Genomic DNA, 14,346 nt, shown 5'->3' on the forward strand with positions numbered 1-14,346 from the left:
GGAGTAACTAAACAATTTCTCCTTTCCCCGCTTGGGAAGGTTGAGTGCCAGGTACCTGGATAGTGTGGGAAAGTTCTAACTGAAGGAATCCATGCTCTAGATTTTACATGTGAAGTCATTTTTAGACATTTTGTAGAGCTAGGGAAACAGTTTTGCCCTTTCCATTTTTCCCCTACCAAGTTTTCCATATCTTCAAGACAGATGGAGCACATGTAACAAAACCAACCCGATGCAGAGGATGCAATCTGGGATATTAAAAATAAAATCTTTTCCAAATCTTCACAAGCTCCTTTAAAAACACTTCCAACCAAGTGTTAAAGCAGCTAACAGAGGTGTCTAAAAATGGAAAAAAGAAGAGGTGCTCCAAAGGGTTCTTTTTTCAAAACCAGTCAACATTAATATTTACTTCTCAGAAAGAGCTCTTTACACAATCAGCAGATATGACCAAATTTAGTCATATGTGAATTGAAAATGATTATATCCCAGAGGGCTCTCCATTGACAATCTTTAAATATAAAAATGTTGAATCAAATCCAGAAATAAGACAAATAGTCAAATGCAATTAATACACAAGATAATGTTAATATTATATTTTACTTTATTTATTTTTGGCTGTGTTGGGTCTTCGTTGCTATGCGTGGGCTTTCTCTATTTGCTGCGAGCAGGGGCTACTCTTCGTTGTGGTGTGTGGGCTTCTCATTGCAGTGGCTTCTCGTTGTGGAGCACAGGCTCTAGGTATGTGGGCTTTAGTAGTTGTGGCACGCAGGCTCAGTAGTTGTGGCTCATGGGCTCAGTAGTTATGGCTCACAGGCTCTAGAGTACAGGCTCAGTAGTTGTGGCACATGGGCTTAGTTGCTCTGCGGGATCTGGGGTCTTCCTGGACTAGGGATCGAACCCGTGTGCCCTGCGTTGGCAGGCGAATTCTTAACCACTGAGCCACCAGGGAAGCCCCAGTATCATATTTTAACAGACTCCAAATAAACATTCAGCACCATTGCATCAGTCAAAGAAATCAGTAAAGAAAATATGGTTAGGTAGATTTTGACATTGTATTCTTACCCTTACTAACTCTAAGCCCTTTATTATAGAAACATTGTAGCTTATATTTTACATTTTCGTAATATTTAAATTTTATATTTTCATAATATTTAAAAATAGGAGCCTATCAATCGTGACTCCTGGATTTTTAATTTTCTATGTAAAACTAATTTATTCTGAGCCATATATAACTTCAGATTTTCTAGCAAGAGATTATCCGCACAAAATTGTGTTCAAATGTTACTCTCCCATTGCCATCGTCCAAAGAATGCATCAATATTCAATTAAATGTAAATAAAATTAATCTTTCTTCTTTTTTCCACTGGGACATATAAGTAAATTGTTTGAAATGTATTACTGGTGGAAATTAAATGTAAATTACTTCTTAATTTATGGAGCCTCAGTGCACTGGGAACTGATCTAGGTGCTAGGGATACAGCCATGAATGAGGCAAACAAGGCCAATTCAGGCCAATAGGGGAGACTGGCAACAGCCCTATAAACAAGCAAAGGCACAAACAAGACCATTTTGGATAGTGATGAGTTTTGTGAAGCAGAGGGAATCCGCCAGTGGCATGGAGGGTGGCTGAGAGAGCATGAGGGCCAGGGAACAGGTCAGTTGGGAAATCAGAGAAGGCGATGTTTCGATCAAGACCAGAGCAGCCGAAGGAGCCAGCTGTGCAAAGAACAGGGGGGGAAAGCATTGCAGGCAAAGCGAACAGCTAATGCAGGGAGGAGCTTGGTGTGTTTGTATATCAGAAATGCAGCCAGTGGGGGTGGACTGGGGCGCCGGGGGTGGTGGTGAGAGATGAGGTCCAGGTGTTAGGCAGGGCCAGATCATGGAGTCAAGATTTGGGGGTTATTCTGAGAGTGAAAAGAAGCCACAGTAATTGATTGCATTTTTAAAAAAATCACTGTCTCCTGTGAGGCAAATGGAAGGGCAAGGACCAGAATAGAGGCAGGGAGACCAGGTTAGACCTGCCAGGAGTCTGGGGGAGGCACAACTAGAGGCCCTTAGCAGGGTGCTGGCAGTGGCCACAGCGGGGAAGGTGAGAAGTGCTCAAATTTGCAATATATTTTAGAGATACAGCCTAAGGGACTTTCTGGTAGTGAATTGCAACTCCTCAAACTAAGTTCTCTCTCTTGAACTACATTTCCAAAGCTTTTCTGATACAATTTTAGATCCCAGCCCCTTGCGCTCACCTCCCTACTCCTCTGCACATCTGTGCGCCCCTTTCAGACCTCAGAAAAATGCCCCCTCAAACCTCTTAAATCACAGTTGGTCCCAATGGCTTATCCAGCCACCCATTCCAGAAATGGCTCTCCAGACAGCCTTTCCCAGGTCCTATCACCTTACAATCCATACCTTCCAAAGGACCCCCTAGAGAAATCCTCAAACAGTCATTTCACATTTTTACGTGACTCCCCGCATACACAAGACTTCTGCACCCTCTGGGGATCTGTCCTAGAATGTTACAGCAGCCCCAGTCACATTCAGAGGGTGGTTTTGCAGGCAAGCTCTATACTAGGGTCTTTGCCTGCCTCAGTTACCTTGCAGGGGACAGAGCTACCAGTAGCGCCTTCTTACAGTTGAGGAAACCAGGATGTAGATGTGTTTTGCAAGTTGCAAAACAACACCCAGCTAGGATTTAAGTCAGGTGAGGCTCAGCTAGGCTCTTTACCTCGTGCTTCTCTAGGAACTGCTTCCCCCAAAACAACACCCCTCCCCACCCACTCTTGGTGAAGCATCATGGTTAGAACACTTTTAGGAGTGTTAGGAGCCAGATTGCCTGGACTAAAACCCCAGTGTCATTACTTTTTAGTTGCATGACCTTGGATAAGACACTTAACTTCTCTGTGCCTGTTTCCTCCTCTGTAAAGGAGCGATAACGATAATACCTACCTCATAAGGTGAGGATTAAGTGAGTTACTATATATAAAGTGCTTAGAATGACATCTGGTTTAGAACAAGTGCTACATAAATATGAATTATCATTGTCATCATTCTCCTGTCCCCCACTGACACGTCACCTTCACTTCATATTTGTGCCACAAAACTTCAGCTACGTGATTATCAAGCTATTCCCAAAAGACTCCTAGGTAGGTGTCTAGGTAAGGGGGTTGTTAGGGGAGTGCAGAGTGAGGTCATTACAAAAAAAACTTGATGGGCAAAGTGATGAGGCAAGTGTCAGGGAGGCTAAAGAGACACTTAATACGTTGTGATTAATTTACTCTGAATAATGCATTGAAGTGAAGACATTTTTAAAGCATTATTTAGATTAAATGACTTACCATTCTGAGGCCCATCTCACGAACCAGGAAGTGTGTGGAGCGGGCAGCGGGGAGCCTGTTCTCTCCAGTCTTGCATTACCTGGGGTTCAGGGCCTGCATCTCAAGCTCTTGCTTCCACTTCATTGTTTTTAGTCTCTACAATGTTTAGGATGTTTACCAGTCTAAGTAGACTGGGTTTATCTGTGGGAACAACAATAACAGCACATTTCATCAGCTCAGTGATAAGGTTTATTTCTTGTTCCTGCCACAAGTCTGTCACAGAAGGCCTACTTATTGTAGTCATTGAGGAACTAGGCTGGCAGAGGCTCCATCTCAACATGCTTCCCTGACCATGGGGGCAGGGGAGAGGGAGCATGGCAAGCCACACACATGGCTCTTGAAGCTTCTGCCCAGAAATGCCCCATCATGCTGCTCATATTAACTCCACAAGGAGTTAACTGAAAGTGAACAGAAAACCCAACTAAAAGTAGCTGGAACAATAAAAAGGGGGGGGGGAGGGTATTTTCTCACTCAATAAGAAGTCTGGAGGTGGATCAAGGCCCAAGTCTGTATATCCAGCAATACAAGGAGGGCTTCAGGGGTCCACTTTATTCCCATCCTTAGGGTGTCAGCAATATCCCCCCTCAAGGTCACAAAATGGCTGCAGCAACACCAGCCATCACATGCATACCAACAACGTCTGGAGAAGAATAGTGATGTTTCCTCCCATTAGCCTCATATTATTGAGAAAATGTTTCCCAGAACCCCCAGCTTCCTTGGGTCCCATTGGCCAGAATTAAATCATATGGCTGTGTCTTAGCCAGTCACTGGCAAAAAGAATTAGACCACTTCCTGGTGTGAGAAAAGGCCTGTTTTCCCTTTGCCCAAACAACTCTGACTTCTGTAAGAAATATGCCACTGAACATAAGAAATCAGGAAAACGTAACCTAGTTTCACCAATAAGCTCCTTTATTCAGAGTGTAAATAAAGAGGGACCACGATGACCCCTCATGAAAAGCCTTCATTTGTGCTAACGTAATTATCCACAGTGGAATAACTATGGGCAAATAAAGCAAGCAAAACAGGCATTTAATAGGGAGGGATCATTTACCTAAGGGTCAGGGAAATAAGAAACTACTTTGGGTTGATATTACATCTGTCTCAAAAGAGTTGACCGAAAGAATTCCCCACTCCCTGCTTTGTGATCTCCCACCATAACCTAAACATACCTTCTTCATCATTCCACTCACCACACGTTATTGCCTTTATCTGTGTACCTGTCTGTCTCCACCTGCAAGACTGTAAGCTCTTTGAAAGATATGGTCTGTTTCATCTATTTTTTTCCTGTGTGTGCTAAAAATAACAATGGGTAACATCAGTGGATTGCTCCCTGTGTACCAGTGCCCATTCTAAGTTCTAAATGAATTAATTCTTGTAATGTTAACACCTGTCTTGTGAGGTCTGTGCTGTTATTATCTATATTTTATGGATGAAGAAGAGACGAAGGTTAAAAAGGTTAAGTCACTTGACCAAATGTACACAACTATTAAGTGAGAGAGTTGAATTTCAAATGGAGGCAGCCTAGCTGAGTCATGCCTCACAGATGTGCTCCACAAATGGGTCAACCTAATGTACCTGAATATGCAATGTGAAGGTGAGAGAGAACAGGAGTGAAGAACAAGTGAAGTTATCTTTTATTGACATGTGGAATCTGAAATCAAGTATGAGAGACCTAAATTCTCTAACGGTAGAGATCATGTGTGTTTCCCCTGTTCAGTATGGTATCTCTGACTTCTAGTAGTCCCAGCACACGGTAGGTCCTCAAGTATTCCTGGAAGTGGGGGAGGGAGGAAGGGAGGGACTGAGCCAGGGAGGAAGAGAGGGAGGGAGGAAGAGAGATTAAATGAATAAACACAACTAATGTCCTCCTTCCTCTATATTTTCTACCTTCTCTTCCTCTTACTTCCATGGGTAACTTGGCTTCTGTTACCCTAACATCCTACCTAGGAGAGGAGGAAGTATTGTTTCTAAGTATTGTGTTCTCAAAGAGAAGAGTTTAAGTGTAACATTGTTACAGAGTACTGAGGCCTCTCTGCTGCCCTAAAATTCATTTGGGTTTTGAAACAATGTATCTTGTATAGAGTAGACTTTTCCTCAAACTGAAACATTTTTAAAGAATTTGGACTTGTGCTTGTTTTCTAATTGTGTGCTGCTTGAAATAATGCAAGGCAGGGATGCCAGTTTCCACGTGGACACATTGATTTATTTGTAAAAAGTCAATGCAAGTCCATAAGCAAATGAACAGCAATAATTAAGGGCCAGGAAATGGCCACTCTCCGTTGATGGAACTAGTACTCCAGCAGTCCCTCCACCAGCAATGTGTCACATTAGGTAATAGGCTGCGAATGCTAAAGGCACTTTTTTCTTCTTTCAGCACCATTGTCTTAGGACTCTGTTTTCATGGTCCATAGAATTTCACAGTCCATAGAAAAAACCATACAAATGTAACATATCAGATCTAATCTTTAAATCATATATACTCCCCACTCTAGTTTTAATCATCAAAGTAAAATCATACTGAAACTGAAGCATTGCACTGTTGTCGCAAGTGAATTTTAAGTGTTCTTATTCGTAGAGGGTGTCCAAGTTTCTGTTGTTGATTTTCTTGTTTGATTCTTATCCAGAGAGCTAATTTTTAAAAGTGTCTCTTTGGTCTAACCTTGAACTGGAATTTCATGGGTCTCTGAATATCCCAAAATTTGTTTGTTCTTTATTCTCAGGTTACTTTCCGATTTCATTTAAATGTCTTTGAGTTATTAAGGATTTTTTCTGGTGTCTCCTTCAATTTCAACACATCCAAAAATGAGCGCATTGATTTCTTCCCCATCTGGCTTTTTCCTCTGTGTTCTGTCTCTTGACTGATGGTACCGTCCTTCACCCTCTGATCTAACCCAATACTTTGGCCACTCTTGATCACTCTGATTTTCCCACCTAGAGCCAGTTAGTTGACAAGTCCATTCGTCTAATCTCTAGATCCATCCTTTCCTTTTCATTCTCACACCCACTGCCCTAAGTCAGTCCCTCATCATTGTCACGTGGAATATTGACCCCCAAAGTGGTTTCCATTGTTTATCTCTTATCCCTCCAACCCATCCTTTATATTTCCATTCAATTCTCTCCTAAAAGAGAAGTGTATCATTTCTCCCCTGCTTGGAAATCGAAAATGCCTCACCCTGACCAATTTTTAAAAAGCCCAAACTCTTTAATGACACTGAAGGCTCTTCAGTTACTCCTAGACTGCTTTGTCAGCCTCATCACCTTTCACTCCCCACCATCACCTTCCTTATCCCTGCACGTGTATGTATTTTCCCCAGATTTACCATGACATTCCTCAATTCCATCTGCCTGGCAAAATCCAAATAACCCTTCAAGGCCTAGTTCAAATACCCCTCCTTTTATGGAAAGGTCCTTGATCGCCAGGCAGAATTAATCCCTCCTTCCTGCTCTCACAGCATTTTGTTTATATCATTATGCCCTTTGTCTGAGGTCAGGTTCCCAGAAGAAGATCCTGAGAGGAGCATTTGTAGGCAAAGGTGTTACTAAGGCGATGTTCCCAGAAGAGACTGGCAAGTGTATGAGGGAAGTAGGACAGGGAAGGAAAAGAGACAGAGCGAATGTAAGACAAGGCAAAGTCCTAGGAGTAGCTCGGCCTGATCTGGTAGGGAAAGCCTGGACATTAACTTAAGTCCTTCTCTAAGGCAAAGGGAGCTGGGCTTTTTTTATTCCCACACTGAGCAGTCACTGCTAGGAATTAAGCTCCCCAGCACTTGCTGCTCTCTAAATTTGTACATAGTACCCTGGGGTAGCAACGGAAGAAGAGACACTAGTTCAGCCCAGTGGAAGCAAAAGCACATCAGCTGATGGAGGGGCACAGAAATGGTGACAGGGATCCCCGAACATCCGGGAGGAGGCAGACAATGTCGGCTCTGCTCCTTAGTATAAGCTGACCTGCTTCCGTCTAAGCATCCCCAGCCCCTGGATCCCCAACCACTTGGGGGCAGAGAACCCTTCTTAGTCATCCTTATGTCCCCACAGCATGGAGGGTATCACTTTGCACCTCGAAAGTGCTTAAATAACATTTGTTGGTTCAAATTGAATACTCCTTTCCTAGGTCTTGTGCAACATTTTGCTGCTACTAATCATACTGATGAGATGGGTTTTTTCCCCCTAGCTGGTTTTAGCTCAATAATAGAAGATATGGCTTCTGGGGTTTCAAAACCTACGGTTCAACTTTTCATATTGCGCTTTTCTTCCTGGGGCAACAACTTGCTGAGCACATCTCTTCCTAAATTCCAAGACAGGCTGCTTGCTCTGCTCAGTCAAGACTGCCAACTCAAGAAACATTTTTGAAAGATCACAGTCAGCATCACTGCCAAGAGAAGAAGTTCTTGGCACAAAAAGGACCTGTTTCAATATGAGATGCCAGATGGTGATTTCAACTTCAGCTAAATTCCTGCTGAAAAAAAGTGTTTGAGCTGCAGATGAGAAAAGCTTCTATGACAAATTTCCAAGTGTTAGAAGCTTCAGAAGGAAATGGCAAGTGTTGATATACTCCCCTCCCAACCACATGCACACACACCATAGAACTACTACCTGCATCTGGTAGCTAAGATTCCTACAAAGATGCCTTTGCTTTTTAAGAAGACTTTCAGCCCTGATATGATTTTTACTAATATTAAAGTATATTATCCAAATCCATGAAAATAAAATACTATTTGTTTTTTGTGCAGTGTTTTTTCAAAGTATGTGTCCCTTTAGCATCTGCTGTGAGCTTTTTTGGTATCTGGAGGCAATGCTTTCCTCTCCACCAACAACTCCATTGTTAAGCCAATTTATAAACAGTGTGTCTCCCCTCTCTAAATACTTTCATGTGACAAGGGATGTATGTGAAGTATACATCGATGGTGCTCCGCCTGGATGCCCTTGGGTCCCTGACTTACTGGTGCAGGAAATAGAAAGCCCAGCTCCTCTAACTCAAGTCAGGGCAAACTCTGAGGTGCAGTTTATGCTCCAGAGCTCCACTCAAGGTTAGGCTGAGGTTGGGACTTTGCCTGAAATTTTGCCCTTGGCCGGCTTCTTCTCTTCTGCTCTCCGTGTCTTCCCCCTCCCCCTCCCCCTCCTCCACCACCTCCCCTACGGGTTTCTGCTGGAGCATTTCTTTAATAAAACTCATGCACACAAATCCTCATCTCAGGGTCTAGTTCTGGGGAACCAACCTAAAATTATGGACAATAGAAAAACTAAAGGCATTTTGTGCTAACAGAGGGAAGACAGTTTTTTCTGGAGCAAGGAATGTATGCATACCTCCTTTATCAATCAAGGTCTCAGAAGGAAATTGTGGATAAGCTCAAATTAGGTATTTGGAGGATAGTTAATAAAGGGACTACTTACAAAAGGGTAGGTCGGGTGCAAAGAAACAAGGATAGTGCCTGCCTGGGAGCTGATAACAGGGGTGCCATTACCAAGCCCAGGCCTGAGTGGCAGAACGGATGACTGAGAGTTGTGTAGCAAAGACTGTGCCACAGAAGCTGTGATCTTAAGGGAAGCAGCCGGCCTACAGAGACCCTATAGGGGGCAGCTGGCTGAATAAATACCCCAACCTCATGCTCTTTCCACCTTCCAATCTTTTGCCAGTGACCCTGTCAGCCGAACCTAACGGGATGCCAGGTGCAAAGGAGTCCCTTAACGCAATACATTTTGATGGCCTCTTAGGGAATTGAGCAGTAGAGAAGGGTAGAGGGGGCATCTGGAAGGACAAACAAGCACACCTACCTATTTTCACACACACACACACACACACACACACACGTTCGGCACATTCTTGACTTTGCTTTGTGACCAGATTCACAGAAATAGGCACTCATTTTTCTCTCTGCTGATTTCCCTCCTTCCCCTTTTATCTTATTTGTACTCCAGGGGATCCAGAAATAGGCTGCATGATGTTGGGGAAGAGACCTCAATAATAAAAAATCAGACAAAATGCTTTTTCTGTTAAAGTCTGAGCATGGCATCTGGGCATCTCAGCATAGCCCCCAAACCTCATCTCCAAGATGGCTTATTTATTTATTTATTTTTTTGGCAGATTGAAATATGACTCACAGAGCTCACTGCCATAAGATTTATCATCACTTTGACCTCAGTATTTTGGCGCAAAGAGGTCTAGATTATATCCTTAGAGAACCATGCCCATTCTGTCCAAATTGAAAACAAAATGCAAATCAAAGATTTATGTCGCTTTTGGTAATGAAGGATCTAATCGCTTTCTCATCAATCCAGATGCAAAGATGCCCTCATTATTCAGTTTACCCCCAAATGTCCTCATTATTGGAAATGATGCTGTCTTCTTATTGGTTTCATTTTCTGTTTCTGAAATGGTCATTTCCCCTGCATTCACCTTTGGCTTGGTTCCGAATATAAAGCACTGCAAAATGTGCAGAGTGGAAGACAAAAGGTCACCCAGTTATTTCAAGGTCTTTGAAATTAATCATGGAAAACAACACGGCTCCTTAGGATGCCAGCAGTAGCTGATGTGGGCGGGACAGAGGATAGAGGATGGAGCAACGCCCCTCCCACTCATCCTTAGAGGACAGGCACACACAGCAGTGACTGCCCTCTGAGCCTCCAGCCCTCTCTCTCTGGGTCCCCTGCAGGTGCAGATACAGCTGAGCAGAAAACAGGTAGGCTGTGAGACAGGTATTAACAAATGGCCTGCAGGGTTGTCATGTCTAAGTATTAAAATAGGGTACACTGGGCTATTTTCTCCTGAAATTTTATTTTTTTAAATACTTTTGGGGGGTCCAAAGGTTTTAGAGGGTGGTGGCTTTTAAGAATACTTAAAAACTCTGTGTTTCATTCCAAGAAGGCTGTTTGCATCACCCATGAACCTGCATGGGAGGCAAGTGTGAGTGTAGATGAGCCCAGCCCAGGGGACTGATACGTGATCTTGAACAAAGCACCAAACCCTCCTGAACCCAGGCTCGTTGTCACAACAAGGAATTGGGTGGGATGAAGTAACAACCCTCTTCTTGTTCTAACATTACACTCCCTGAAACACGAGCCAGCAGCCATAGGCAGCTAGTCTGAGGGGAGATGAGCTACAAAATACACACACGATTTCAGACTTAGTACAACCACTCATGTAAATCGTATCATTCATAATTTTTATATTGATTACATGTTGAAATGATAATATTTGGGGTATATTGAGTTAAATAAAATATAAACATTTTACTTGTTTGCTTTTACTTTTAAAAATGTGACTACTAGAAATTTTTGAATTGCACATGTAGCTCACTTTATATTTCAGACAGAACTGTTTATTTATTTATAGGACTATTTTAAAATATGTTTCTGGGTTCCTCTTTTACGTGTGCATCAAATTCTAGAAAACTTAAAGTAGTCTTGCTTGGGGAAAAAATGTTATGTCATTTTCCACTCAAAAGTCTTTCTTTTTTTTGTGTGTGGTATGCGGGCCTCTCACTGTTGCGGCCTCTCCCGTTGCGGAGCACAGGCTCCGGACGCGCAGCCTCAGCGGCCATGGCTTACGGGCCCAGCCGCTCCGTGTCATGTGGGATCTTCCCGGACTGGGGCACAAATCCGTGTCCCCTGCATCGGCAGGCAGACTCTCAACCACTGCGCCACCAGGGAAGCCCCCTTTTTTTTTTTTTTTTTTTTAAAGGTAAAGATTTCATGTCATGTTGGCTAAATGTTTAAGAAAGTGCGAGGTGAAGGAATACCAATGCTTCTTAAACTAGAATTTTATTTTCTTCTGCTTTGAAGCAAGCTATAAGTGTCCGTCTTTAGGCACTTAAGTCTTTAGGACAGTAGAACATTTCCAGATTCCAGACACATGAAAAAAGGTATTTCCAAAAGTGAAGAGCAGCCTCCCCGTGCTGCCATGCACACACATGTGACATCTCTTCTCCACGTAAGGGCCAAGTATTTGGAAAGCACCTCATAGCTCAATCCGTGAGCTCCAAAAGGCTCATGTTTCTGCTGTGCAATAACTGCTGGGTCAAATAAAGAACAGTGGACAGAGACAGGGCATCGGATATACCTTCAGACTGATGATCTGGGCAGAAAGAGCAGCAGAGGGAAGCTGCAGAGGCAGTTATGAGCACAGTGGAAGGAGGGTAGGTTGTCTGCAAACAGTGAGAATACATATATCTGCATGGAGCAAGCAGGGTCTTGAATGTCAGGAAGGAGATCTAGGACCTGATATGAAAGGCAATGGGCTGAATGACTTGATAAAAGCCATGTTTTCAGGAAATCACACCTCTCTTCTCTGTCATGCTATATATGTGTGTGTCTCCCAACTGGAGGACCTGACTGGAATCCAATGCCACCTCACAGTGTTCCCTCACTCTCTCATGTGTGCATAGTTTTGCTTCCCCAAAGGAGAGTAACACATTCCTCAAGGGCAAGGACCCAGGTTGATGTTTCTTTTGAACATCTCATGACTCCCAGGATAGTAATGGGCACAGAGTAGGTGTTTAATGCTTATGTTAAAAAAAAAAAGTGCTGAATCCCTGTTTCTTCTTCATTCATATATTTCACGAGGGAAGATGGAGAATCCTAATTCCTAATAGAGGTCCTTCAGGGCAAAAGTGTAAACCTGTTTGCTTTCTGTCTCGTTCCCATTCCTCTTCTGTGTTTTTCTCATTTCCTGCTGGCATCTTCTTGGGTTCTTACCATAAGTATTTTGTCACTGAAACTCCTAGTCTTTGATTTGCATGTCTGGAACCCAGAGTTCCCCCTTCCTCCTGTCACCATTTCCTTAGGGCCTTGGGGAGAGTATAATGTCCTTTTCACCCAGACAGTCCCTGGGCTGGATTATTCCCGCTAATCTGCTTTATCTATTTGGTCCTCCCTGATATAGCTCTACAGCTCACATGAACACCGTTCTGATTAGTTCAAATCACCAGAGAAATAAGAAAGACACTTATTAAAGAAGTGTAGAAGGAGCTGGGAGTTACTACATAGTGATAGAAGAATTTTTTTTGACTATTCTGTGATTAAGAAATAATGTATACCCAACTATGACTTTGAGGGAGAGTACACTGAGTTTGGTTAGAGGTCTAGCCTTTCTTTAACCAGAAAAAGATAACTCTGCAGATCCCAGGAAATTCACGAAGCCTGAATTTCCCTCTCTCTCCTCACCCCCAACCCTTAAAAAAGTATGTTTATTTATTTATTTTTGGCTGCGTTGAGTCTTCGTTGCTGTGCGTGGACTTTCTCTAGGTGCGGTGAGCAGGGGCTACTCTTCATTGTGGTGTGCGGGCATCTCATTGTGGTGGCTTCTCTTGTTGGGGAGCACGGGCTCTAGGCGCACGGGCTTCAGTAGTCGTGGTTCGCAGGCTCAGTAGTTGTGGAACACAGGCTTAGTTGCTCTGCAGCATGTGGGATCTTCCCGGACCAGGGATCGAACCCGTGTCCCCTGCATTGGCAGGAGGATTCTTAACCACTGTGCTACCAGGGAAACAAAGAATAACTTTCTTTTCCCTGGATGATGATTATTTGTTAACTTTTTACAGCTTTTTACCAATGGAAGAAAGCCAGTCCAGTACTGGAAAATGTAGCAGAAAAGCCATTTAAAAATTTCGGCTATAAACACCTTAATGATACCGGGTCCCTGAACAAGGCTTTTTTTTAGGTGAGAGCTGATATCAGAGGCAGATAAACTGCAACAGATAAGAAATGTGGCTTGTAAAGGGTATGAACTCTGGGTATTTACATTTCTTTTCATTTTTTTCTTATATTGCATATAATGTAGTATTGGAGCTTGGCTACTATTTCTGCTGTTATCTTTATTTTTTGTTTAACAGAGAAAAGCTCAATTGATAGCTTCTAAGGTAAATTCCTGCTTTCTTCCAGTAGCTCAGTCTGGACTAAGACAAACCTTTCACGCTGTATAACCTAAATTGCAGGCACATTGTGTCAAATTATCTGAGTTAGCAGGATTGTTCGTGCAAAGCTACACTGTGAAGTAGCCATGCTGCACACTTTCCCCTCCTTTGTAGGGAAGCTGGAAGTTATATGTAATTTCCAGCATTAACTCCACCCCATTAACTCCCCTCATGAAAGAGTATCTTGTGTTTTTGAAATTACACAATCCCCACCAATTCTGATCTTTCTCTATAGGGAACATCTCCTGGCCCCCAAGAATCACTGCTTGAAACTAATGACAGTCTCATCCTTAAGGATTCTTGCAGGTTAAAAAGGGATGCTTGGAGAGAGAACTTGTAGGATGAGGTTCCCATGGCAGAGACTAGCTGAAACAAGAAAAAAATCTATAACATATATAAATCTAAATATATATATTCTTTTTCATATTCTTTTCCATTATGGTTTATTGCAGGATATTGAATATAGTTCCCTGTGCTATACAGTAGGATCTTGTTATTTATCCATCCTATATACACTAGTTTGCATCCACTAATCCCAAACTCCCAATCCTTCCCTTCCCTACCCCCCTCCCCCTTGGCAACCACACGTCTGTTCTCTATGTCTGTGAGCCTGTTTCCGTTTCACATATATGTTCGTTTGTGTTGTATTTTAGATTCTACATATAAGTGATACCATATGGTATTTGTCTTTCTCTTTCTGACTTACTTCACTTAGTATGATAATCTCTAGGTCCATCCATGCTGCTGCAAATGGCATTATTTCATTCTGAAAAAAAAAAAAAACAAACTCTTCATTCTTACCTTCTAAGACTGTTGGCTGTTTTAGTCCCCAATGAACATATTCTCTTATTTATAAGATGACACCTATGTAAGGATTCTGGTAACAGGTTAGCTATTCCCATAACAAAGAGTGTGTATGTGTGTTGTGTAATTATTACTAGACTGAACAACCACGCATAAAATACATGAGTGTGTGTGTGTGCATGCTTGCACGAGATTGTTAAAAAGCGGGAGAGAGGAGCATGAATCTCTCCTTTTTCTTATTCTCCAGGTGCATTGTGTTGAAGGAATAG

The 14,346-nt window shown here is 42.7% G+C and overlaps 1 long non-coding RNA gene across 2 annotated transcripts in view; it reads left to right on the top strand.

Annotated features, from left to right (window-relative positions):
• The window catches only part of LOC109548073 (uncharacterized), a 34,213-nt gene extending 26,142 nt beyond the window's left edge, over positions 1-8,071 (top strand). For both annotated transcript variants that reach the window (XR_002174079.3, XR_012329983.1), the window contains one exon: positions 7,540-8,071. This is a non-coding gene — a long non-coding RNA (uncharacterized lncRNA). The remainder of the gene's footprint in view (positions 1-7,539) is intronic.
• The last annotated feature ends 6,275 nt before the right edge of the window (positions 8,072-14,346 follow it).

The sequence above is a fragment of the Tursiops truncatus genome, chromosome 2 (assembly GCF_011762595.2).
Source record: "Tursiops truncatus isolate mTurTru1 chromosome 2, mTurTru1.mat.Y, whole genome shotgun sequence".
Classification (NCBI taxonomy): Eukaryota; Metazoa; Chordata; class Mammalia; order Artiodactyla; family Delphinidae; genus Tursiops; species Tursiops truncatus.